Source organism: Lathamus discolor, chromosome 3 (genome assembly GCF_037157495.1).
Source record: "Lathamus discolor isolate bLatDis1 chromosome 3, bLatDis1.hap1, whole genome shotgun sequence".
Taxonomy (NCBI): Eukaryota; Metazoa; Chordata; class Aves; order Psittaciformes; family Psittacidae; genus Lathamus; species Lathamus discolor.
The window spans coordinates 96,583,014-96,605,570 of NC_088886.1; the positions used below are offsets into that span (position 1 = coordinate 96,583,014).

At 41.8% G+C, this 22,557-nt stretch overlaps 1 long non-coding RNA gene across 1 annotated transcript; it reads left to right on the top strand.

The window, feature by feature from the left end:
* The first annotated feature begins 1,750 nt into the window (after positions 1-1,750).
* LOC136011137 (uncharacterized) lies at positions 1,751-19,034 on the top strand. The gene is made up of 4 exons (XR_010611227.1): positions 1,751-1,835; positions 1,988-2,045; positions 2,709-2,755; positions 18,154-19,034. It is a non-coding gene; the product is annotated as an uncharacterized LOC136011137 (long non-coding RNA).
* Positions 19,035-22,557: the final 3,523 nt, after the last annotated feature.

Below are 22,557 nucleotides of genomic sequence, written 5' to 3' on the forward strand. Positions count from 1 at the left end.
AGGATGGAGGTTAGCTTTTATTTATAGCTGTAATTAGAAAATACTGTCACTAATGGAGGTTGCTCCATTGGTAGAACGTGTCACCGCAGAGTATATTCCCCAGCAATTTTTGCATTTTAACAGGTCAAAGGGTAAAACAAACGAATTGCTTCTTTCTGGGACAACCTGTTTATTCTTCAAATCTGATGATTTCCCGGAACACTGATTTCAGAGATTCTTGGAAAAAAAGCCCAGAGTTGTTTTTTCTGCCACTGCTCCAGCTACACTAGGTGTTGAAAGCCTGGGAAGGTAGCTCACGCTGCTAATTTCATGGCTCCTGGCTCCCCTGCAGCAAGGGCCGAGGAAAACCACTGCTTCCATGTGGCTTAAATCCCAGCTCCTGGCCCCCACCATTGAGGGGATAGAAGCTCTGACACTTGTCCAGAAGTGATCCAACCCAGCACCTCCACCAAGTAAGCGCTCCCTCAGCTCACAGCAGGACATCCCCAGGTTGCAGTGAGGAACACTTTCCCCTTCACAGCACAAGCTCCTGTTTTCATCACCATGACCCACTGCCATGGCTTGCCCATTTCTGAGTGCATCCACAGTGATTATAGCTTATTTTTAGGAGTTAACCAGAACAGAAAGAAACAGGGTAACTTTAATCCTGTGGATGGGCAGATCACCATTTCCTTTCTACGGACAGAACTATCATGGGTTTGAGTTTAATGCAGGGATTTCTTTAACAGTGAATTGATAGATGGTGCTTTTAAATGTGTGAAAAGATCCAGATATGTTAGCAGGTTTTTCAAAGCCATTAGACAACTTAGGTGGCGGATGGCAGTGGGGTACAAGGACAAGTGTATCTGAGATTAAAATGCATTAACTAGACTAAGCACAGAACATAAGATGGTACCAACTGCAAAGACTTTACTTTTCATCTGAACCTGACAAAGGATGGCTAGGGTAAGAGGCAGGGATGAGGCAGTATTTTTGCTTTTTTTCAGAAGTTTATGTAGAAATTGTTTTTCCAAATGTCATAAACACATTCAAGGATCCTCTGGAATAGATGCTTTTGAGGCTTTAAATATTTCACTGGTCCTCTCATTCAGGTAACATACGATGGCACCATGTGAATGTGTAAGAGGGATTTTCCAATGATACTCCTTCTTTTAATGGATGTCATAACACAGGGAGAAATATTAGACTCAAGCAAGAGCTATGGTTTTGATTGTGGTTAGTCTGACAGTTCTGGTTTGCTTTAAATGGAAGCTGATGAACAATGGTTTAAAAGGAGAAAAGGAAAACGGCTCCAGCACTGAGGTCAGCCAGCCACTTCCTACACCCAGCTGTTTCAGTTTATTTTTTTAATTAAGCTTGGCTTAAATTAATGATGACAGTTTAAAGAGAACTCTTTCACCTATTGAGCTTACTTTACATCTGAAACCGAGTCCCTTCTGTCCAATTGCATTTTGTTACAAGATTTGCAGTTAGGTTCCTAAAAGTCCCTGGTTTCTCCCCACTTTATTTTGTCATCTCTCTGCTCTGATATTGCCCTCTGCCCTTTCATGCCCTGTCAAGGGAGGGGTAAAGCTATTACTGCTGCAGTATGGAAACAAAGTGCCTCCTAATTGATTGTTAATACTGCCGGAGTGTGAGGATGTTGGGAATTGCTAGATCAAGCCCATTTACTCCAGCTTCTGGGACAGCTCTTCAGGTGGTATAAATCAGTGCTCCTGCTTGCCTTTCCAGCAGTTAAGTGTAGGTTTTCACTGTGGAGGTGCTGGTTCAGAACCTTTTGACTGCAGCTCTGCCTAGGCACCAGGTTCTGCAGAGCTTTTATCTAAAAAACCTAAGTATGCATTCTGCTTTGAAATAGTGGTAGTTTATCTCCAGAAGCCTGAGAATGGGCAGCTCTAGGAGTAACTGCTACAGTTCTCTACAATTTAGGTGATGGGGGAGAGAAACAGAAGTTGCTTGGGTGTTGTTTTTTTTTTTTTTTTTTCAGAAAGATTACAGCTTAAACCATGAAGTTTTTAGATCCCATAGATGCCACAGAGTCACAGGTGCATGCATAGTCCCTATGGCTTTTCTAAACCAGCAGAGTCACTGCTCTTTTCAACAAACTTTGTACTTGCTATAGAGAAGTAAAATAGCATCTGCTCTAGGGGTTTTGGCTTCGTTAACATGGGGATTACTTAAACCATTCATAACCATCAATTTAAGCCTTCTCTCCAGGCTTAACTACTTTTATTTCCCAATTAGAGCAATTTTTTTCACCGATGGTGAGACCTTGCCTTAGTGTTTAAGGTAAGAGCTGATGACTCATAACCAAAATAAGAAATGAAGTGCCACTCCTTGATCCTCTCCATTTTTGCTAAGAGAGCGGTGAGAATTGCATCATAGCTCACTGCAGATATAAACATGATTGCTATGGGTGCAGTCCTCTGTAAACAGTAAAACGCCAAAGATTTCTTATATTAAAATGAGTCCCATGGCCTGAGTGGTATTAAGTTTGGCAAGGGCTACCCAGGGAGCAGTCCTTAACTGCAGTCTTGAGAAGGCTGTCAAAGCCAAGCAGACTTGTGGTGGTTTGGTCATTCGTTAGTTGGAGCTGGGCTGTCTCTCATCCTCCTCATTCTTCCCAGTAAAAGTGAGTAGAGGCAGGGCTACACTTAGTAATGAGCTAGTGACAAATTAGTCTGACACGTGATCCAAATCCCTGACAGAAATCGGCATGAGCTAAGAAGATCGACCACAGAGGATCTCCTCCTGGGTGAGTCCTTTGCTGCTTTGCAGTACAGTTCCTAAGTTACAACTTGGTGATGGTTACAAATGTTTTATGATGCCTAATCATAAGAATGTTGTACATTTTTGCCATCACGTGTTCTTACTGAAATGACTACATGGCAGATGAGATCACATGCACTCTGTGGATATCAGGTGAAATCTTCTACAGAAGTTTCTGGGCCAAACTCCGCTAAGGTAATAAGTAGCTATGTGTGTATCATATAAAACTCAAAAATTGACATAAATGGCAAAAGAGCACAGCTTGCAGCAATTTAGTACCTTATATGTGTACAAGTCAGGATCTAAAAACAGAAGCAGTTCAAAAAAGGTCCCTGTGTCTGCCTGCTCTCCTTCAAAAGTGCCCAATCCATCTAGTTTCTTTTGGATGTCTTTTTCCTGCTTCATTATGAAGATATTTCACTCGTACTTTAAACAAAACCAGAAGCGTTTGTAGAATGTAATCACATGTTGTTGTCTTCCAAGCAAATCTGCAGAACCTACATCACTGAACTGAGCACAAATTCACAATTAACTTTGACACTGCACTGTGCATTTTTTTTAATGTTCCTCTGTGATGAAAGTCTCTTCTTCACTTGAAAAAAACCTCCAGCTGTATTTCTGGTCTTTGTCTGAGGTGTTAACAACCAGACACTAACACCTTGTTTTCAATTTGCCTCTGTTGGAGACACTACTTAAATTTAGGCTTTTCTTTTACTGGCAGTAGCTACAATGGTCTAGGCTTTAATCACCAGCAGCTGTAGAAATGAGAATAGGATTGCAAAAGCAAATGTCCCCTTGAAGATCAGCTGAATTCACATCTGTATGTGCACTTTTTTCCTAGCATTACGCTCCAATTTACTAAGGTTTTGTATACCTTGGGAGCTCATTCTTGGCTCTTCTTTCACCTCTGAGTTAAAATCATGCATAAAATACTCATTGTGCAGGGAATGGTGATGTGATCTGGGAAGAGAATCTTTTGCCTGGCTTATTTCAAAGTAAAATTATACAGAATTTAGCTTATTGATTTTCAGAGCCATAAACCTCTGCAAAGCTCCTCCTGAAATCAAGCAGACTAGCTGTGCTAGCCAAGCCTAGCGGATGCAGAAGTCTGACAAAAATCCAGCTCAGTCTGACATTTAATATCTAGCTTCTCATGCTGTAGCTTAGATGGTAGGACACAGAAGGGGACCTGTAGGCCCTGGACCACTGGAAAAGCTACTGCATTCTGATGGCCATCCCTCCCCTTTAGCAGAAGTTACTAGAGCAGGGGTGGCAGAAGAGGTAGTTTCTCTGCTCCAGGGCCATCACAGTTCACAGCACGGTGTATTAACTCCAACAGCCATTGCTTTCAATTCATGTTAACATGCTGGGCTGTGAGCTGCAGCAGGAGGGGTCTCTGGTTCATGACTCCTGTCAGGTTCAGAAGAGCCGAGGTTATCGCCTCAGCACTAAGCTCTTTAGCCACCAAAGTTGAAGCCAATTCAATCATGAATCAGAGTCCTTAATTAATTCTCCTTTGTAAAAGCCCAAAGCAATCATATTAATGCCAATGAAAAAAAGAAGTCCCAGATGAGAGTTTGATTGTTTCCTCAATATAAAGAAAAAAACCCAAAAGTAGTTAAAAAATAAAAATCAAATGGCTTTTGGGGGGAGCAGATTGGTTTATTAACATATACATGCATATTCCAAAAAAGCTTTGTGTTAACAATTAACCCTCGCAGCTTCTCAGGACAAAAATGACTGCTACTCTGACAGAATGACTTACCTTTTCAGTATTCCTTTAAAGCAAATTACATCAGTTGAAATGTAAGAATATATTTTTAGTGAGGAAAAATTATGCCTGAGACAATTCCAACTGCGCTCCCACAATTTAATGCATTTTCTGTAAAAAAAGTGAGCAAACGACAAAGCACCTCACACGTTGGCCATAAATAGCTCATAAACATCTCAGCTGCCTACCAACGCTCCCCAATCACATCAAAATAAAAAATCAGTCTGAATCATTTTCTGCAGGTCTGTGTATAGAATAAACTTTCTAATATCTGGGTAGATGTCTCCACTCTTAATAGTCTGGCTTCTGCTCAATCCTGCCTATTTCAGAGCTGTCAAGAGATATAAAAGCTATAGAGGACTGTAAAAGTTTTGGTAAAGACTAAATTCTGAAGACTACCATGGTTAGGTCAACATTGTTTTGCTGTTCAATGCAGATGTAGCATAAGATTCTGGAAATGAGAAGTGCTGCTCCAAAAGGTAATCTTTTTGGTTTGATCCTTGGATGTCCTTACATCCTCATGGCCTCATTAGAGTATGCTTGGGAAGGCTACTTCAATGTGCAGAGTCTGAGGCAGGAAAGGGTTTTATGAAGGCCTAGGTTGGAAGAATCAATCACAACAAGAAGAAAAATGCTTTCACTCTGAATTGTATCCACAATGCTCTGAGCTTCAGTCCTTTGGAGCAGTTTGGTCACATTAAAATACACAGTTGTGGATCTCACCAGGCTGTTCAGTGACAACACCAATGACTTCAGCATGCATGCATATAAAACATACCTTTTGATTCAAAGTGCCCACAATGATGAGAAGCTGCACTGGCAACCACTAGTATGTTACAAATACAGCTTGCTTCCATGGGGGTGTGCTGTGCAGTATGAGGAGATGTGGAGGTACCTGAGGGCACAAACCCTGCTGGGGTAGAGTTTGCCCTGCTGCAGGTTAAGGAACAAACTTTGATATAATCCAGGCTCTTTTGTCTCTGGTGTGGCACCTGGGAGCAAATGCATGGGCTCCATCTCCACCCGGGACTGCAGTAGCAAACAGCATGTGTCACAGTGGGGGTGACTGGAGAAACAGGGTCTAAGAATGAAAAGGAGCATCAAGCAAGCACATGGCATAGGTACCCACTAACTCAGATGGAGCAGCTGCACTGTGGTGGGTCACCTCCCATAAATGTCTACAGGATCCCTGGCACTTGGAAAGCACGTGATGCTTAAGCAACTTAACTGCTGTTTGAAATCTCTGATTCATGGCTGGGGTCTTTGTTGCCCTTTTTTAATCATTTTTAATAACTGAGCTTCACCATCACATCCAGGAATATTTGTCCTGGTGGAGAATAGGGAATGAAGACTCTGGCAGTAAGATCCTGCAGGAGGGGAGGAGGGGGCGAGGGGGCAGCCCAGGTCTCATACAGTGGCCTCACAAGCCTGGGTTTCGCTTAGCATAGCTAGATGTTTGAGTGAAAGCAAAATAATTCTTCAAGTTCAAATTAGGGCATATTTAATGTTCCTTGGAAGTAACAACAAAAAACAAGCCTGTGTGCTTTTAAACAGAAATCTAATAGAAGTAGATGAGCACATGCCAGCCAGCCCTGCTGAACCCCAGCCATGGCTCTGCCCTCTGAACATATTTTGTCCAGGGATTGCCAACAGGAGCGTGGCGGTGCATGTTACTGGTGAGCAGAGCCCCTGCTGAGCCATAACCGACAGGCTCTGGCAAACAAAGCTGACATGAAAAAGGCTTAACAGTGTTTAATCTGGGAAGGAAAAAATGTCCTCTAAAACAATCTCAGCCTGGTCCACCCCTGACACAAGCATGGGCTCATCAGCAGGCCTGTCCCCCAGAGGCAGGGCACTGGGAGCCATTCCACAATGGATTGTTTTCCCCACTTACAGAATTAAAGAAAACTGAGACATTTTGGCTATCAGCTTTGCACCAGCCTGGGACCTGTCAGGGACAGGCTACCCAGAGCCTCAAGCAGACCCTGCCCTGCTCACAGCTTTGGGCTCAGGAGCAGTGATGGTCTGGGGCACTCACCTGGAGAGCTGCAGCTTTGGCTGCCCGCTGCTGCACCTGAGCACAGGAAAGCCCCCCCCCCAGTGAGCTGGCAGGGCTGGCGATCAGCATAAAGGAAAAGCAGTGGATTTTGGGTTTTCACCCTAATTAAGCACAAGCTGTTAGAATCTTGCAGGTCTCTTGCAGAATGTAGTTACAGGCACTTAACGCTACAACTGCGTCTTAAACTTCTGCTTTTGTTGTAGTAAGCCAGCCCTGAATCCTGGGTTCAGAATCTGTACAGAAGGAGCTGTGCTGGCCCATAGGGACGAGCTGCTCCCTGGAGAGGGGACATGGGGGCTGCCACAGAGCAGCTGTGGAAATCCCTCTGCAGGACCATTCCAATGCCCTCATCCCAGCTGGCACAAGGCTGGGGAGCAGCCACAGCTTTGGCAGGACTTGGCAGAGATGCTGAGTCACTAGTGTTGAGGTCTAGGGCACTTGGACTGAAGTGAGAGGGCAGAACTGTGTCCTGGCTATCCCAGAGCTAGGGACGCACCAGGGTCCCACTGCTTCGGGATGTGGATCCCAGGCTGTGTGCTGCTTACAAGGTGACAACAGCCCATGGCTCCCGCTGCTTCCTGGTGGTGTGTGTGCACAAGTCCTAGTGGGTGGGTTTGGACACCTTGCCCTCCAAGTGCCACTAGCCACATAAGCACATGTGACAGCAGGGAGCACTTATGAAACAGGGAGGTGGAGGCTGCATAGGGCCTTGGATGGAACGTTTCCCCAGGTAAGCCTCCTTCTCAAGGGAAGAGTAGGGGAAGCCATTTTCAAACTGAGAGTGGCTAAGCTCCATCTAAGAGAAAAACCATAATGTGAGCTGGGCAATAAGACCCAGACAGGATGCCGGGTTGTCTGGGTGTTTTTAATGGGTTAAAATGGAGCCAGCTGCAGCAAAAAGCGCTGTGGATTTATTCAGCTGTAGAACTGGCACACAGCAGGTGCCTTGGAGGGACAGAGGGAAGGAGCAGAGGAAAAATGAAAAAGGCTGATGAGAGCAAGCAGCCAGGGAGAAAACTCTGGAAGGTTCAGCATGCAGGAGGCTGCACTCGTGCTTTATGTCACTGCAGAACATTAAATGAGCACTTAAAAAGGTAATTAGCACCTTTCCATGGGACCAGAAATCAAAGGTGCAATTTACCAGGAGTCAGCGAACAATGTAAGAGACCTAATTTAATCAGGTTGCTTAGCTTAGTCAGGGTGAGAAATCAGAAGCCTATCCTGGCTGAACGGCTGCACTTGCAGCAAGGCCATTTTTGTTCCCCTGACAGGACAGTGCCACCATCACCAGAACCACACGTGTGCAGGCAGTGAAGAGATACAGGGTATTTGTGCTATTTTGAATTCTGTTCCATCATTTCCATTATTTCACATTAAAGCGGAGGGATTGCGATATATGGAAGAAAATGCTCTTGTCTAAAAGAGGCAGCAGTTTGTAGCCAAGCTTTGGCGTCGCGGTTCAGATGTTCTCTTTCACAGCCTCTGACAGGATCAGGCTGCTCGAAAGTTCAGGAAGAAGGGGAGGAAATGGAGATTTTACTTTAGCCCATTGCAGGTGAAAGGTGATCTATCAATATTCAGATTTCAGTTTAGATTTCAGACTGTCCAGTCCTGCCTTACAGGTTTGATTCAGCTTGCTTCTAGCTTTGGTATCAAAAGATCAAATAAATAAATAGGAAAGAAAATAACAAACAACTAACTCCATATTAAAGTTTGAGTGCCATATAAAGAAACTAAGCTATAACTCAAGTTATTTTTCAAGCCATAGCTACATCATCCCATTATTGGGACTTCATAAATAAGAATGTGAACCGTATTTGAGCACAATTGCAAAATCAAGAAATCAAGCTGTTAGCTGGTTAACAAAGCTGCAGTACAGCAGATCATGTCCAGTGTTACACCACCTAGTGAGGATTAAACTTTGTCCCCTGAACATCACTGCCTTTCTAAGATTTCGGTCTTCCGCTCCCCACTAAATCTTCATATGTGTTTCCATGACAGCTTGGAAAACTTGAAAGTCCTAACTATGGTCAACAGAACTCTAGATTAAAATGGCTAATCATACTGGCCAGCTTTTGATAAACACAGGCAGATGCTGACATAGAAGCATAGGATGGTTTGGGTTGGAAGAGACTTTAAAGATCATCTGGTTTTAACCCCCCCTGCCACAGGTGGGGGAACCTTGCAGTAAACCAAGTTGCTTAAAGCCCCATCTAACCTGGCCTTGAACAAGGCTAGGGATGGGGATCCCTCCAAAAGGCATCACAGCTACATCTGAGAAAAGATCTGAACTGCAGAGCAGAACTGTTTGCATCCATATGCAGTTCCTTCATCAGTGACCACAGTGCAGACAGCAGAAGACAACAAACTTGGAAGTGATGTGGCCTCTACCAAACATCTCAAGAGAACAATTCTTGCTGGCTCCTACATGATAGCTCTGGAACAAAGACCTGACCTCACTTTCTTAGGAAAAAAAAAAAAAAAGGAAACCCAAAAAAACAACTAAAGGATAACAAAAAACCAGTTGTAATAACCGTCATGTAATGGGACTGCACAAACTGAATTTTCAAACTCTCAACCTCAACAGTATGTCTTGTTTATATAAGGATTAGCTCCCGCGGAACTGTAGGCGACTGAGATTTGGATAGAGTGGGGAATAGTCCAAACAAGAATCATTCCAACTCAAGAAAACTGAAAAGGCAGTAATCAAAGCAGGTGACCTGGCAATCTCTAAGAAAGATCCAGTTTGCTTAAGGAAAATTCAACAAGCACGAAATGTGTCTTTTTGCTGTAAGATGCTCACTCACCTCAAATAATATATTACCATGCTCCTAATTATTATATCTAAGTATAGATTGTCTTAAACACATTGGCAGGGGAAATATGTTATAAAACGTACATTGAAATATTAGTGTACTATTGCCGAGTCAGCTCCTGGGACATGAGGCATTAAATGTCTGAATCTGCTGCTGTTTTTATGTTGCCTAACCACACAGCTAAGCTGTTTTGTTGCAAACTTCTCCTTGTTGGTTAAATTTAGCTTCCCCATTCTCCACGTGCAATCTGATACTCCTAAAGAACTGTCTTTCCCATTCTCGAACTTTTCCTCCACCAGGCATTTGTTTCCCCAACTGGCCTTGTTTCTTTTATCTTTTTTGTTTAAATCTATACTGTAAACATTGAATATTTCACGCTTCACTATAAAACTGTGCCGTTTGTTGTTTGTTGCTTTAAATTGCAGCCTGATATCACACTCTTGCAAGCCTTGCTATTCTTGTGTATGCTTTGTACTCTGTCAGTGAATGTGATACACTGTCATCTACATTCTGTGTTCATCACAAAATAATATCCTACAAACCACTTGGAAGATTTGGACCTTGAGGATGAGTCCACATTAAGTGAATTAGGATATTAACCCATGGGGAAAAGTTATTTGCCCACAAAGTGTGGAAGAGAGAGCCCTAGAATAATTGTTTTTCACTTTAGGTGTCCATGAGTTGAGTAACACAAGAGCGTCTGATTTAGAACTCTGTTTCAGCAGCTACAGAGAATCATAGAATATTTAGGGTTTGAAAGGACCTTAAGATCATCTAGTTCTAACCCCCCTGCCATAAAATATATTATGGCCTTTCTTAAAAAAAGAAAAAAAAATTAATATTAAATGTTAAAATTTATTACTCCAGGTTTTTATTAGTAAAATGGTGAAAGGTCCCTAAATCATTGCATTTAGTAATTTCTAACCACTAATCTTTTAAAGTAATCCCCTTAAAACACCTCTGAATTTCTTAAAAATCTCCAGGTGAGTTTCAAGAAATTACATGACAAATTACTTCAGATAACCATTGTATAGTCATGTGGTGATGTGCAATACAACTCCTGTTCCTTTGTCTCTCAGTTATAATCATGCACTGCGGTTGATAATTGTATTAAAATGTACAGCAGGCCGTGCTGCCAGAGCAGCCTTATGCTGTGAGTGGTGGGATAAGGATGAGCCAAGAGGCCAAATATGATTTACAAGACTAGTTCTTTGGTACAAGCTTTTTAAGCTCATACTGAATTTTTATCAAACATCACAAGCGTGGTTGTATATTGAAAGATAGTATAGATGGGACAAACAAGTTGCAGTACTGTTGATATCCCCAGTCTTTGGACATGCACAGAAGAGAGGTTAAAACTATTATTAGAAATGTAAGAAAACGCTTTGATTTTGCTGTTTACACAAACTACACAGATCTGGCAGGGCATAACTGCTGGTTTTATTGAAAAGAAGAATGAAAAGAGAAAGAAAAATCTTTATTAACTTCAGGTTGTTTAGTCTGAATCCAGTGCAAAAGTCTGAAAGAATGCTGTTCTGTCCTTGGGAAGTCTGCTTTTCTCTCTTTGTAAAAATACTGGATCTTTCCATTGTGAAGGACCCTGATGGTGTTTTCTCCTGCCTCAGCTTCATTCTAAAATGTTTTGAAGCTCAGATACTCCATGATGGAGTTTAACTCATTTCCAGTCAAGACTTCTTAAATCATGTTTCTGAAAAAAACACTTCTTGCTGGCAGGCTATTTGCCCCATTTTGACTAGTCTGTAGTTTCCTCTCCTGTAGCACAGGGAGGAAAATATATTTACATCCAAAAGTTACCCAAGTTAGAAAAGAACAGAGGACAGAAACTGGTGCACCAGAGCAGGCATGGTATGGCTGTGCTTTGTGAAGTGCTGCAGCCAGAGACTGGCAGCTGCCTCTAAATATAGACATGGATGCTGAAATGTTAAAAGTTCAAGACACAGAGGAAAAAAAAGTGAGGAAAATTATAAGTTTCAAATGTCCCCTTTCTTTTTTCCCCTTGTACATGCTGCAGCCACAGCAGTCTGACCACAGGTCTATTTGATATTTATAAAGTTCAATTCAGTCACACACCACAGAAACACCGAAGACAAAAACCCAACATAGAAAACCTGTTCAAATGGTCTGCTGTGTGGTACCTAAGAATGATGGGCATTGCATGTAATGATGGTTTTGGGTCTTCTCCCCTGGGCCTGGGTCAGGCCTCGCCTTGTGTTCAACAAGAACGTTTTCACCAAGTCCATTGCCTGTGAATTGGACTCTTAGATGTTAGTACAGGTAAAACTTTCAAAGGGAAAGGACTCCAGGGAGAAGAGCATTTATTAAACCTCTTCAGTTCTTCATTCTGATAAAGAAAATCTTCAGTGTAATAAAAAACGGTTCAATCTTTCTTTTGAAAAGATTTACAGACACAATCTCGCTTAACTTAGAAGTTCAACACATTAGCGGTTAAAACGGATTCCAGCAGCCCTCAGAACTTTTGTCCACAATTTCCAAAAACTCACCTGCCCAAGCGCCAAGTTAGGACCTGTACCCAGGAGATATAAAGATGCTGTTAAATTTGCCTAAACTGCCAGCAAAAGTTTGTAAACTTAATTTCCAGAGCACACCATTGAACAGAGAACAGTGTCCTGTTCAGAAAAAGAAAAGCACACGTTGCCGTCTCTTGAAGGGAAAACTTGGTAAGAGACACGACTTACAGCAAATTTCTTAATCTTTTTAGCCGTAGCTCCTTTAATTTTCAGGAGGAGTTCAAGGTTATAGCACACCTCCATTGCTGCCTGACAGCCAGGACTTTAGCGGTTGGGAAAGCTCACATCCTAGCTCTGACATTAGTGTGGTCTGAGCGCATGCTGCTGCACTAGGGCCAGCATTAGCACTGGGGAGGGAATTTGCTCTAAGCCCCTCAGGATAAGGCAGAGATGCGGCCTTTTAACACATCTGCAGCTTCTGGAATGGTGGAAAGTTAGCAGGGATGTGGGGCAGAGCAAACTGCTATACTACAGTTGTGTAGGTAGGAGGAGGAAAACTGCTACAAAAGGATCATAAAGTAGGATGAGAACTAGCCTGTGGAAGTGGATGCTGTTGTAGGAGAGCAGAGCAACCTCAGCAACAAATTTGTGTGAGACAATTTAATTTCTCTCTCTTGCAACCAAGTAAAGCTTTGCACACTGAAATGTTCTAGAAGTGTTGGACGTTAGCTTAAATCTAGCACTGTCACAAGGAGTAAAACTTACATTGATTTCCAATTGGTTTCATTCATATTTTATTAGAACGTGGCCAAGCATCAGCTCACAGCCTTACACGATTGCTGCACGCCTACTTCTTGGCAGACTTATTTTTTACAAGCAGAACCATGCAGAGCAGAGACCAGCACTGTTGTCTGAACAGACACACCAGATCTCCAAGAAGGCAACCAAAAAGTTTTCAAAGCATTGTTGTCACTACTATTTCTCAACATTTCAGCTACCCACAAATATAACAGTGCTTCTGTGAAAGCTCTATCATGTTGTTTGTTTTCTTCTCTGACAAAGTATTTTTCAGAGAAATGAGACCCACAGAAATGCAGTAGTAAAATGCACATATTCAGATACTAAATATTTCTTTGAGAGTCCTAATATCATTTAAAAATCAGTACTGATGGGTTTATTAGATTAAAAAGAAAAATGAACAAAATCAAGTAAGCTGCTTCTCAAACTGTATTTGTTTCCTAGAAATGCAGACAAATGCTGTGCAAGAGCTCCTTAACACTGACAGGAAAGCTGCCAGAGAGACAAACTATCTTGAAATCACAAAACAACTTATCAGACACCACCACACAGCCTGTTTGAAATTTGTATGGCTGTAACACTGGCAGTTTCCACAACCGTAGGTATTCTGAGTGACGAATGCAGAGCTAGGCCAAAATTACACAGGTAGCTGAAGACAAACTTTGATGCTTCATATCATTCAAAGAAACATGGGTTTGGTGTCTAACTCCCAGTGAGTTGATTAGCTATATAAAGTAGTCTGCATCTCCTTGAAGAAGGGATGTGTTAGAAGTTATCAACCCACTAATCCTTCTGTGATGACAGAACTGAGTTGATAAACCATCACAAAAAAGTTACAGGTGAAATAAAGGATCTTGCATGGTAGACCATCCTGGGGAACAGGGAGAGAGAGATATAGGTTTCTTTGTTGTATTGGGAAAGTACGAGGTCACAGGGAACATGAAGGTTTTGTCAGTTTTCCTGATTTTATTCCAGCGTTTTTTCTTATGAACCTCCATTTTCTGTAGGTACAAATCTTGATGTGAAGATGATCTAAAAGTGTGCCTTTAAACAATTCAAAAGGCTCATCCTAGTACCACAGCTCTTTCAAATATGATCAACTTCTACATGCACCAAAGGTCTTGTATATTGGCATACTGAAAGAAGGCGACCCTACCCAAAGGCATTTTAAATAAATCATGGGTATAGTGGACTTATATAGAAGATGGCAGGTTAATTCTTTAATTGCATAATTCATCTGTATGCAGCTTAGTTGTGTGTTATTTGATGTTACATTGTAGTCAGTGGGTCAGAGCCATATCTGTTTCCTTCCTGAATTTGGCCCAACTACTTTTAAACACTAAAAATTAAGGATTCTGATATTAAATATTTTCAGAAAACTTAACATTGTAGCTGTGGGAAGAAGACTGAGAAAGGAAGAAATCGGTCTGAACAGTAACAGCGATTTGATTCACTCATCAGCTGAAAAGTAAAGTAATGACAGTGTAAACATCTGGGACAAAAACCAGAAAGGAGAAAATGATCCAGAAGACCAAGACAATGCAGGGTTTTTTCCGGTGTGCACTTTCTTTGCTTCATTTGGTCAAGATTGGAGTGAAGTTGGAAAGTGAATGTGGTATAGTGCCTAGGGACAATATAGATCAGGATGTCTGCGTACAGTGCAATATGCAGAAGACTAAACAGAAAGGTTATTTATTTATATGAAAGCAGCTCCAGTACCAGCTGGGTAGCTGAAAATGGTTAAACTTCCAGCCATTCAAAAGAGCCCTATAGCCCCAAAGCAATATAGAAAATGTACCTACCCATTAATCATTGCTAGCTCCATGACTAGCTACAGGTAAAATAGCATGAGAAATGACAATTTGCTTGCCTACAAGTGCAATCACCGTAATTTTAACCCTAGTAAGGTTCTGGAAGAGTGCAAACCTCTTGCTTTTTTCTTAGAAAAGAGCTCTTATTATCTGCGTTGGTTGCACTTTCCTGCATTGTAACAGTGGCTCCAAAGGCTTTGTAGCAGACGTACCTGAAAGGTATTCAGAAAGAACCTGAAGTTACTATTAAGTTTGGAACAGAAAAAATTTGCTTTCCTTCCCACCCATAAGTGAGCAGGAGCTTTTCTCTCCTCCAGCCCCACAGGTGGGAGCTTGACCCTGGTCCTTCCTTACAGACCATGCTCAGACACTGACATGGGAGCTGGTGGGTGCTGCTTTGCAACAGGCTCTCAATCGTTACAGTGGAAGGAAAAAAATTGCTGAGCTATTTGATGTTATTGTTCTGTTTATGTGTGTTTTTAATAGTTTGGAAAAGGAAACTAGAACATGCTGATTTTTATCTATATATCTGTTGTGAAAGGTAGAAGCAGTCATAAGAAGTGATAGGAACTGTGATACTGTGGATGAAAGGGTGTATCATATATAGAGACTCTAAAACTTTTTTTAATAAGTGAGCTCTGTAACTCTCCAAGTAAAGGCATTGTTCTGGGGACGGGGTGGGAGGGTTGGAAAACAAAGACTGAGAACTGATACCTTCCTCAAAGTACTGTACAAAACTAATTCTTTCTTCCAGCTTTATGAAGAAAGAGAGGATTAGAACTGCTTAGTAAGGAATAAATGGGGGGGGGGGGGAAACCAACCCAACTTTTTAGCTGAATTTTCTGCAATCATTTTCTCCTTCTGCTCTTAAAATCATGAAGAGCTTCAAAGGGCATTGAAATCCTTTAGTATTTTTAACACCTGTATTTATGAAAATATTGAAACTACTATTTTATTGTAGAAAGCAGATAGCTAGGGTCACCTAAATTGACCCACAAGGTGGTTGCTGCCTCCATTCCTCCCTTCAGCTGTTCAAGTCTTCTATGCATCTTCCTTGGCAAAAGGGTTATTGTCATTTTCCTCACAGTCTGGCCATGACACAGCAAATGTTCCACCAAGAACAAATAACTGTGCACAGTGGTGGCTGTGGCTGATGCACAGGGCAATTCTGATATGAAAACATTTTTGTTACAGCATCAGCTTTCTTATGCTAGAATAAACCTTTGCGTGGAGAACTTTATCTATGCTTAGTGTGATCATGGTAAAGCAGACAGAAGTAAATTAACAGGCATAAGACAAATGTCAGAGAAGATAGCTTAAGAAATTTAAGCTGATCCAAAATGAAGCATGCTCCCTTTGGACTTGCCTGCTGTAGGATACTTATGTAGCAAATTTGCATCTTATTTTTAAAATGAAACTTAAATGTTACTTGCTGTTTGACTTTGTTTTGCCACAGGCTTTGGCAGGGGGCAGAGAAATGCCAAACGGTCATGCCTTGACCAGGCAATCAAAGAGTCTGCCATGCCAAGAGGGCTTTGGCCAGTGCAGTCACAGCTATAGACTTACCTCTTACTGTCTCTTGCACACATGGTGTTCTATCTGCCAGGAAACGGGAACCTGGTCACTGTCAGTGTGGTCCATAATAACAATAACAAAAGATATAAATCAGATGAACTTGATTTGACTTGCAAGGAAAGGGTTATAGTTTTGCTATAAAAGTTTATTCAAGCTGAGGCATTCTTTAAGATTACTCTGCAATAAGGAGGTTTACATTATTTTATGCATCTGTACTGCGAGACTAGAAATAAAGGTTAGACTGACTTTGCTCCAAGACCTCAGTATGAGTACTCAGCTGCAGTAGGGTAGAAGTAAAACAGAACACCTTTGGAAGCTCAGAGGAGGAGGATGTAGAAGAAGGTATTTTCTATAAACTCATACCTGGAAACAAAGTCAGATTCCTCCTTCTCTCTTCTTAATCATCTCGCTGCTCTGACCAGAAATCTGTGAACAACAGTGATGTTTCAAATTCTTCTCTCTAGCCAACCCACCTGCCTGGGTCTTACTTCATCTTTGCTTCTCATAAACTCATATATTAACAAACAGTGGAGCACACAGCTGCGTGTCAGCTGCCCATGCATAGCATCCGATGCCACAGAACATCAGAGATGGTCCATGGAGCAGTTAACTTACTGCAGTGGATTCACAAAGGGAGTTCTACACAAGGCAGCATGTTCCAGCTCCCATGTTTGCTCACTCTATCCCGTCTATTTCTGCTAGAATAAAGTTTCTCTTTATTCAAACAGCAGCATGAAATGCCTAGTGGTCAATAAAATCCTTTACAACCTGTGGGATGGCCACCACTGTTACAAGGTACCCTAGGGACTGCCCTGTCATAGTTTCAGTTAAAAAGGACAAAAATGTACCCTTCAGGTAATGATGCTATAAAGGATCCCCCTTTGATGGTCGTGGTTTGATGGACTAAGAGTTTTCTCCTCAGAGTTAACACTGTTTAAAGAATCTTTTCATGTTTATCAAGAGCAGCAATGTTATGTGAAGTCCTGTTAGCTGCTTTTACAGACTCAGAAGTCAGAGAATGACATAAAACTTGATGCACTACACCACAGACTTTCCCCTCTCCTAGCATGCAAACTATTGAACTATTAAAGACATAATGGGTTTTATTGTTCCTGTTGCCTTATTAAATGTGATGTGCTGCAATAGGGCTGACCTTAAGTTCTCTTTGCGAGTTCCAGATCTGGTCTCTCCTGGTCATCTTCTGTCAGATAGGTTATTGAAGTTGTCAGTGGTGCCTCAGAAGGCAGGTCTGGTCCTTGCTTTCAGAAAGGACACTTATTTATGACAGTGCCTTCTTATTCTGTAAAAGAATCAGTAAGTGAGAGGGTCTCGAAGCCTCCAGGATCCTTGGTCATATGCAGGTGACTTCTGGGTGATGGGAACAGGAGCACTCTCTGTGTTGGATGGAATTTCCTTTTTCAGGAGCTGCAGCTGGCACTCTGGGCCTCCCAAAGATGACTACAATGAAGTCCTTTTTTCCAGACTAAATAATCATGCTAATGTAAGCAGCTCTCTCAGAGGCTTGAATATTTTTAACAAGATCCTTTTGATTCAAATCAAGCAGGTCTCTTACCTCTCACTCTTCACTCACAGAAGCACATAAATGCTTGTGGGACTTCCAGGAAAGCAGAAAGAGGAGAGACTGCTATTTCTCTCTCCAATCTCATTCACAAATGTCTTTACCATTTTCTGTGGGTTTAGATGAACCTTCCTGCAAGCTCATCAGTTTGAATGAAAGCCTCACCTGCCTCCATACGCAAAAGAGATGGTCCTACGGACTTGAGCAAGTTCTGGATCTAGCCTCATATATTTTAAGTGGCCAGTTCTTTGCCAACAAGCTTCACAAACTGTATTTAAAGTTTTTCCCCAGTCCATCAAGACTTCCTTGCAAAACATTGGCAAGTACAGGAAAATCTTGAGGAACTTCAGTGCTACTAAAGAGACTTGGGATAGTGGATATTAGGTTTAAATTGTGATCTAATGACAGTTCAGGATCTTCCTCAGTAGTGGAAGTAAAAAGTGCTGGTAAAGACTCAGAGATGCCCCTTCTATATATTTCTTCTAGGCGTACCTGTGGACGCAGCTCTCAGATTTCATCAGAGGGACCTTTCGGACTGAGATGGTGCATTCTTTGAAGTGAGAGACACAGTGCCCCTAGATATGTCCATCCTCAGGTGAGCTGTGGAGCAGAGCCACTGGCCACTGTGGGCGCTAGTTAAGCAAACTATCTCTCACTAGCAAAGTATTTTAAAAGTCCTCAAAGTCTTCCAACTGCTGTAGCGCTCAGCATCCTAATGGGAATTGAGTATGAACTGGTAGGTTGGATATAAAGGTGCGCGTAACCATTTTCGTAGCTGGTGACCTAAGTATTGCTCATAGTCACAGGACTAAAGCATTTATTCTCAGCTGTTATAAGTATAAACTCTGTTCTTACCTTCTCAAATTCCTGAAGCATTGTCAAGCACCGATTTGTTTTTCCACACCTCTACTGATAATGCGGTTATGTACCTGCTGCACTGCAGTAAAAGGTAAAGCAATTATCATCTATTGTTTATCCTTCTGTTTTGGAGTACTGTTGAAGCTCAATTGAAGGATAATCTAAATGCATGAAAGACACTACTGACATACAAAATCTTGCTATTACTTTCAGGACAGAAGAAGGACAAAATCCAAGATAGTATATCATTTGTTAAACACACTGTCTTCCATGAAACCTTAAAAGCTTATTTTCGTAACTAGAATTTCTGTCAAGCTATATCATACCCATGCTGCTTCGCAGTTTTGCTTGTATCCCTGTATGTTTGCGTCTGCAGTACCCAGAAGAGGCGAGTGTGTGCTAACTATGCAAATTTCATCTTTTGCCTTATCATCAAAACAAAAAAAAATGATAAAGAGCCCTTTCGATTCCCTATCCCCAGTAGATGCTAAGCAGCATTTCTATGTATTTTGAGTGATGTTACTGCTGATGCTTGGTTTCCGAAGATGAATATGCACCAATATACAGAATTCAATTAACATTCTTTTATGACTGCATCCATATTATTCTTAACGAGCATAATCCTTGGTGACAGTGAATATTTACCTTGTGGCATTAAATCCACAGTTTTCTACCTTACCATTAATGATCATATTGCAAATGATCGCCCCAACACCCTGGCTCCATTCCAGTTCAAGTAATTATATTCTGCCTCTCCTAATTTCCTTTCGAGAGTAATTGGACCTGGTAACAGTCTTCACTTGTTATCCTAAACTGCTCTACGGCCTGACCACATCTCAAAGCTTCAAGCACTTAATCACAGCTCCCAATAGGTGTAATATTGATAAATGATCTCCCTGCTTACCCCATCTTTATATCCCATATAAATCCGCTAATTATTGTAACACCAAATTAAGGCATCCACCAAATTCAGTACAGTAGGTACTGTAGACTGTACCATCTGTATATTGCTAGCTGCCTAGAAACACAAGTCAGGAGCTTAAATTATCTTAGAAACTTATGAACTCATTGATGTTAGGAAGCTGATGATACGAAACTGCTGTACTGCTTATGCACCTCTGTCTACATTATCAAGCCATTAGGCACAGTAGGAGCAGATCAGTAGGACAGTGCAACTGGCTATGAGGGCTCTACATCTACAGTGCATGTGGTCTAGCATTTTACTTCAGATTATTGTAATTTGATTTGCTGGTCTGGACATCCCCAATCCATGTAGTTTAAATGTATCCTACAGATCTCTTTTGTCCCTGCTAGGGGTTGAAGCACCACTGGTATGCACCTGAAGCAGAACTTCTGGTTTAGTTCCCTCCAAAAGAAATAAGATTCCTATGCATGAAAACGGCAAGTCAAACCAGAGTAGGAATAAATGGAGATGATGGAGAGATTTGCCGCAAAGTTGCTCTACTGTTCTGAATATTAACATGGCTGCAGATCCACTATACACTGAAATGGACTGTCATCTATTCAAGGGCTGTAAAGGGACAACAGACCTTAACAGAGGACTGTTTTCTGACCAACAATGAGACCAGACAATAATAAGGAAACATGTAACTGACTCATAATGTTCAAAAGGAAGTTTTTGGGGAGGAGAGAGGAAGAGACAGGTATTCTTCAGTAGCCTGGTGGGGGACAGGTCTTGAGGAAAAAGACTCTTGAGCTGTAAGGAAACTGCTCCACATGGCAGAGAATCTGAGACTGACAAAGCTCGTAGGGTTTATTTGATATGTGCATGGTTTATTTTTGAGTTACTCCAGAGAGAGCAAGCAAAGAAGCAGTGTTATTGCCCATTTATACTGGAAAGCAGTTAGAACATGGAAGAGTTGTCAGCATGGCAGGAACTGCCACAACCATGACAGCGGATGGAGGGCTCCAGAGTCACTCTGTAGGGTACCTCACAAACCAAAACCATTGTTTCACAGTATATTCATATAAAGATATGAAAAATCTTTAGCATCAGGAGGAAGCAATGAGAAAATGTTTCTTTCATTTCTGATTTAGTCAAACGCCAGGTCGCAATCTACTTTTAAGTTATTTAAGCATAAAATAATTCTTAAAATGATTAATTTTAGCAAACTTCCACCAGAAAGGAAAAGGAAAGCAAAGGGAGGGTGTTACCACTTGTTTTTTCTCTCTGTGAAGTTATTGTTGTGGGGGGAAAAACCCAACAAAATCACCTTTACTTGAGGGGTTTTGCCTTTTCTCCCCCTACCACCAGAGAAAGAAGTATGCCTATTCAGTGAGATTCATCCAGTCTGTTTTTCAGTTGAATTGTTCCCAGTAGTATTCAGCATGCACCATATATCCCAGGAATTTATTACATGATGTGAAAGTCAGTCTCTCAGAAAATTAATAGGTTGGAGCCAGCAGTAGCCAAAGCCGAGGTGTCCTAAACCAAGCATTAATCTGGAAGGAAAATACAGCTAGCTGGAGATTCAAGAGCTGTGTTGCAGAGGTGTGTGCAGTTCCTAGAGAAGTGTATGCTCAAGTTCTTGTGAAATACACCATTTAGCACCTGCTGCTCTCCAGTCACATTCTTTCACTTCACTGTTCATATTTACTTGCCTTTTTCTGCGTTCTGATCTTTGCCATAGCTTTATAATTTTCACTTCACTAACATTAAGTGCAAACAGCAAGAGATCAAGTAAGACGTGTCCAGGAAAATGACAAGGAACATGGTGTCCCAGGCCAGGAGTTACCTTGAGGAGCCAGGGAAGATTTAAACTATTCCAGTCATTGTCTTCTCCATATCCCTATGGTGCCCCACACTGAAGGCCATGAGAATGAGCTGAGGCCTTTTGCTGTTACTATACTGCCAGACAAGAAACATCTCCCCTGCCTGGTGAAGTGTGACTGGAAGGGGACACCCAAGCCATCCAAAGTGATCCCTGCAATGGTGTGGGAAATATCCAATGACAGGAGGTTCCTCAGAATGACGACTCCATACCCTCAGCCAAGGAATTGCCTCCTAAAGTTCCTCAGGAAAAATAACACCTGTAGTTAAAACACAAAAACCAAACCAAGCCTATTTATGATGTATCACAAACAGACAAGAAGGAGGTCAGAGGTACCATGAATACCCTGTGTCTCTGCACTAGCAGAGGACCTACTGAATAAAACTTCCTAACTATTAAAGGCAGCAACTGTATTCAGTGTTATAGAAAAAAGAAAAAAAAAGGCAAAGGAAAAGCCAGTTTTAAATGGAAGAAAAATTTCTTGTTAGCCAGAAAACTGGTGACCAGTTCAATTCTGAGGATGTCAGAAGGACGCATTGGCCGGGTACCTTAAAGATGGCAATGCCAGCCATGTTTTGGACCAACCAACCTCTCCTCTGACCCAAATATGTCTGCTAGGAGAGAAGGGCAAGGGCAAGCTATCCCATGCTGTATGAAATAACCTGTCCCTTGCCTCAAGAAAAGGAGGTTGAAAAAGTATAACTACATAACAGAATGGTGCTCCATCTGCCTGTCTTTCGTCTTGCAGCACAAGGTCTGTTGCCATTATTCCATCAAAATTAGAAAGCAAAGGTCTAGGTGCCAGTAGCATTAAAAATTTACAAATTATAGGTTGCAGAGAACCACGGGAAGTGGCAGCAGTGCATATTAAGGGTCTTTAGCTCTGTCAAAGACACCTATGCTCAACCAACTGTAGCTGCCTGTTATCCTGTAAGAGCTGTTGAGGTCCTTTTCGTGTTTACAGGCTTCCAGTGACAAAACTCTGCCCTGTACTTGGGGATCAGCTGCAGGCTGGAGCTGCTCATTCATGGCATGTAACCCTCTGCAGCGTGGTGAGGTTTGTGCCCAGCCTTCTTGTTACCTGTCTGAGCAGGGGTCAAGCTGTTGCCAAACCGACACGTTTCTTCCAAAAGATGAGGATGAACAGACAATGGTGAACATGTTGCTTTATCAATCCCACACTGATTAATTTAATGACCATGGGCCCTTCTGGGTACCTCACAGGGGGTATAGAACATCA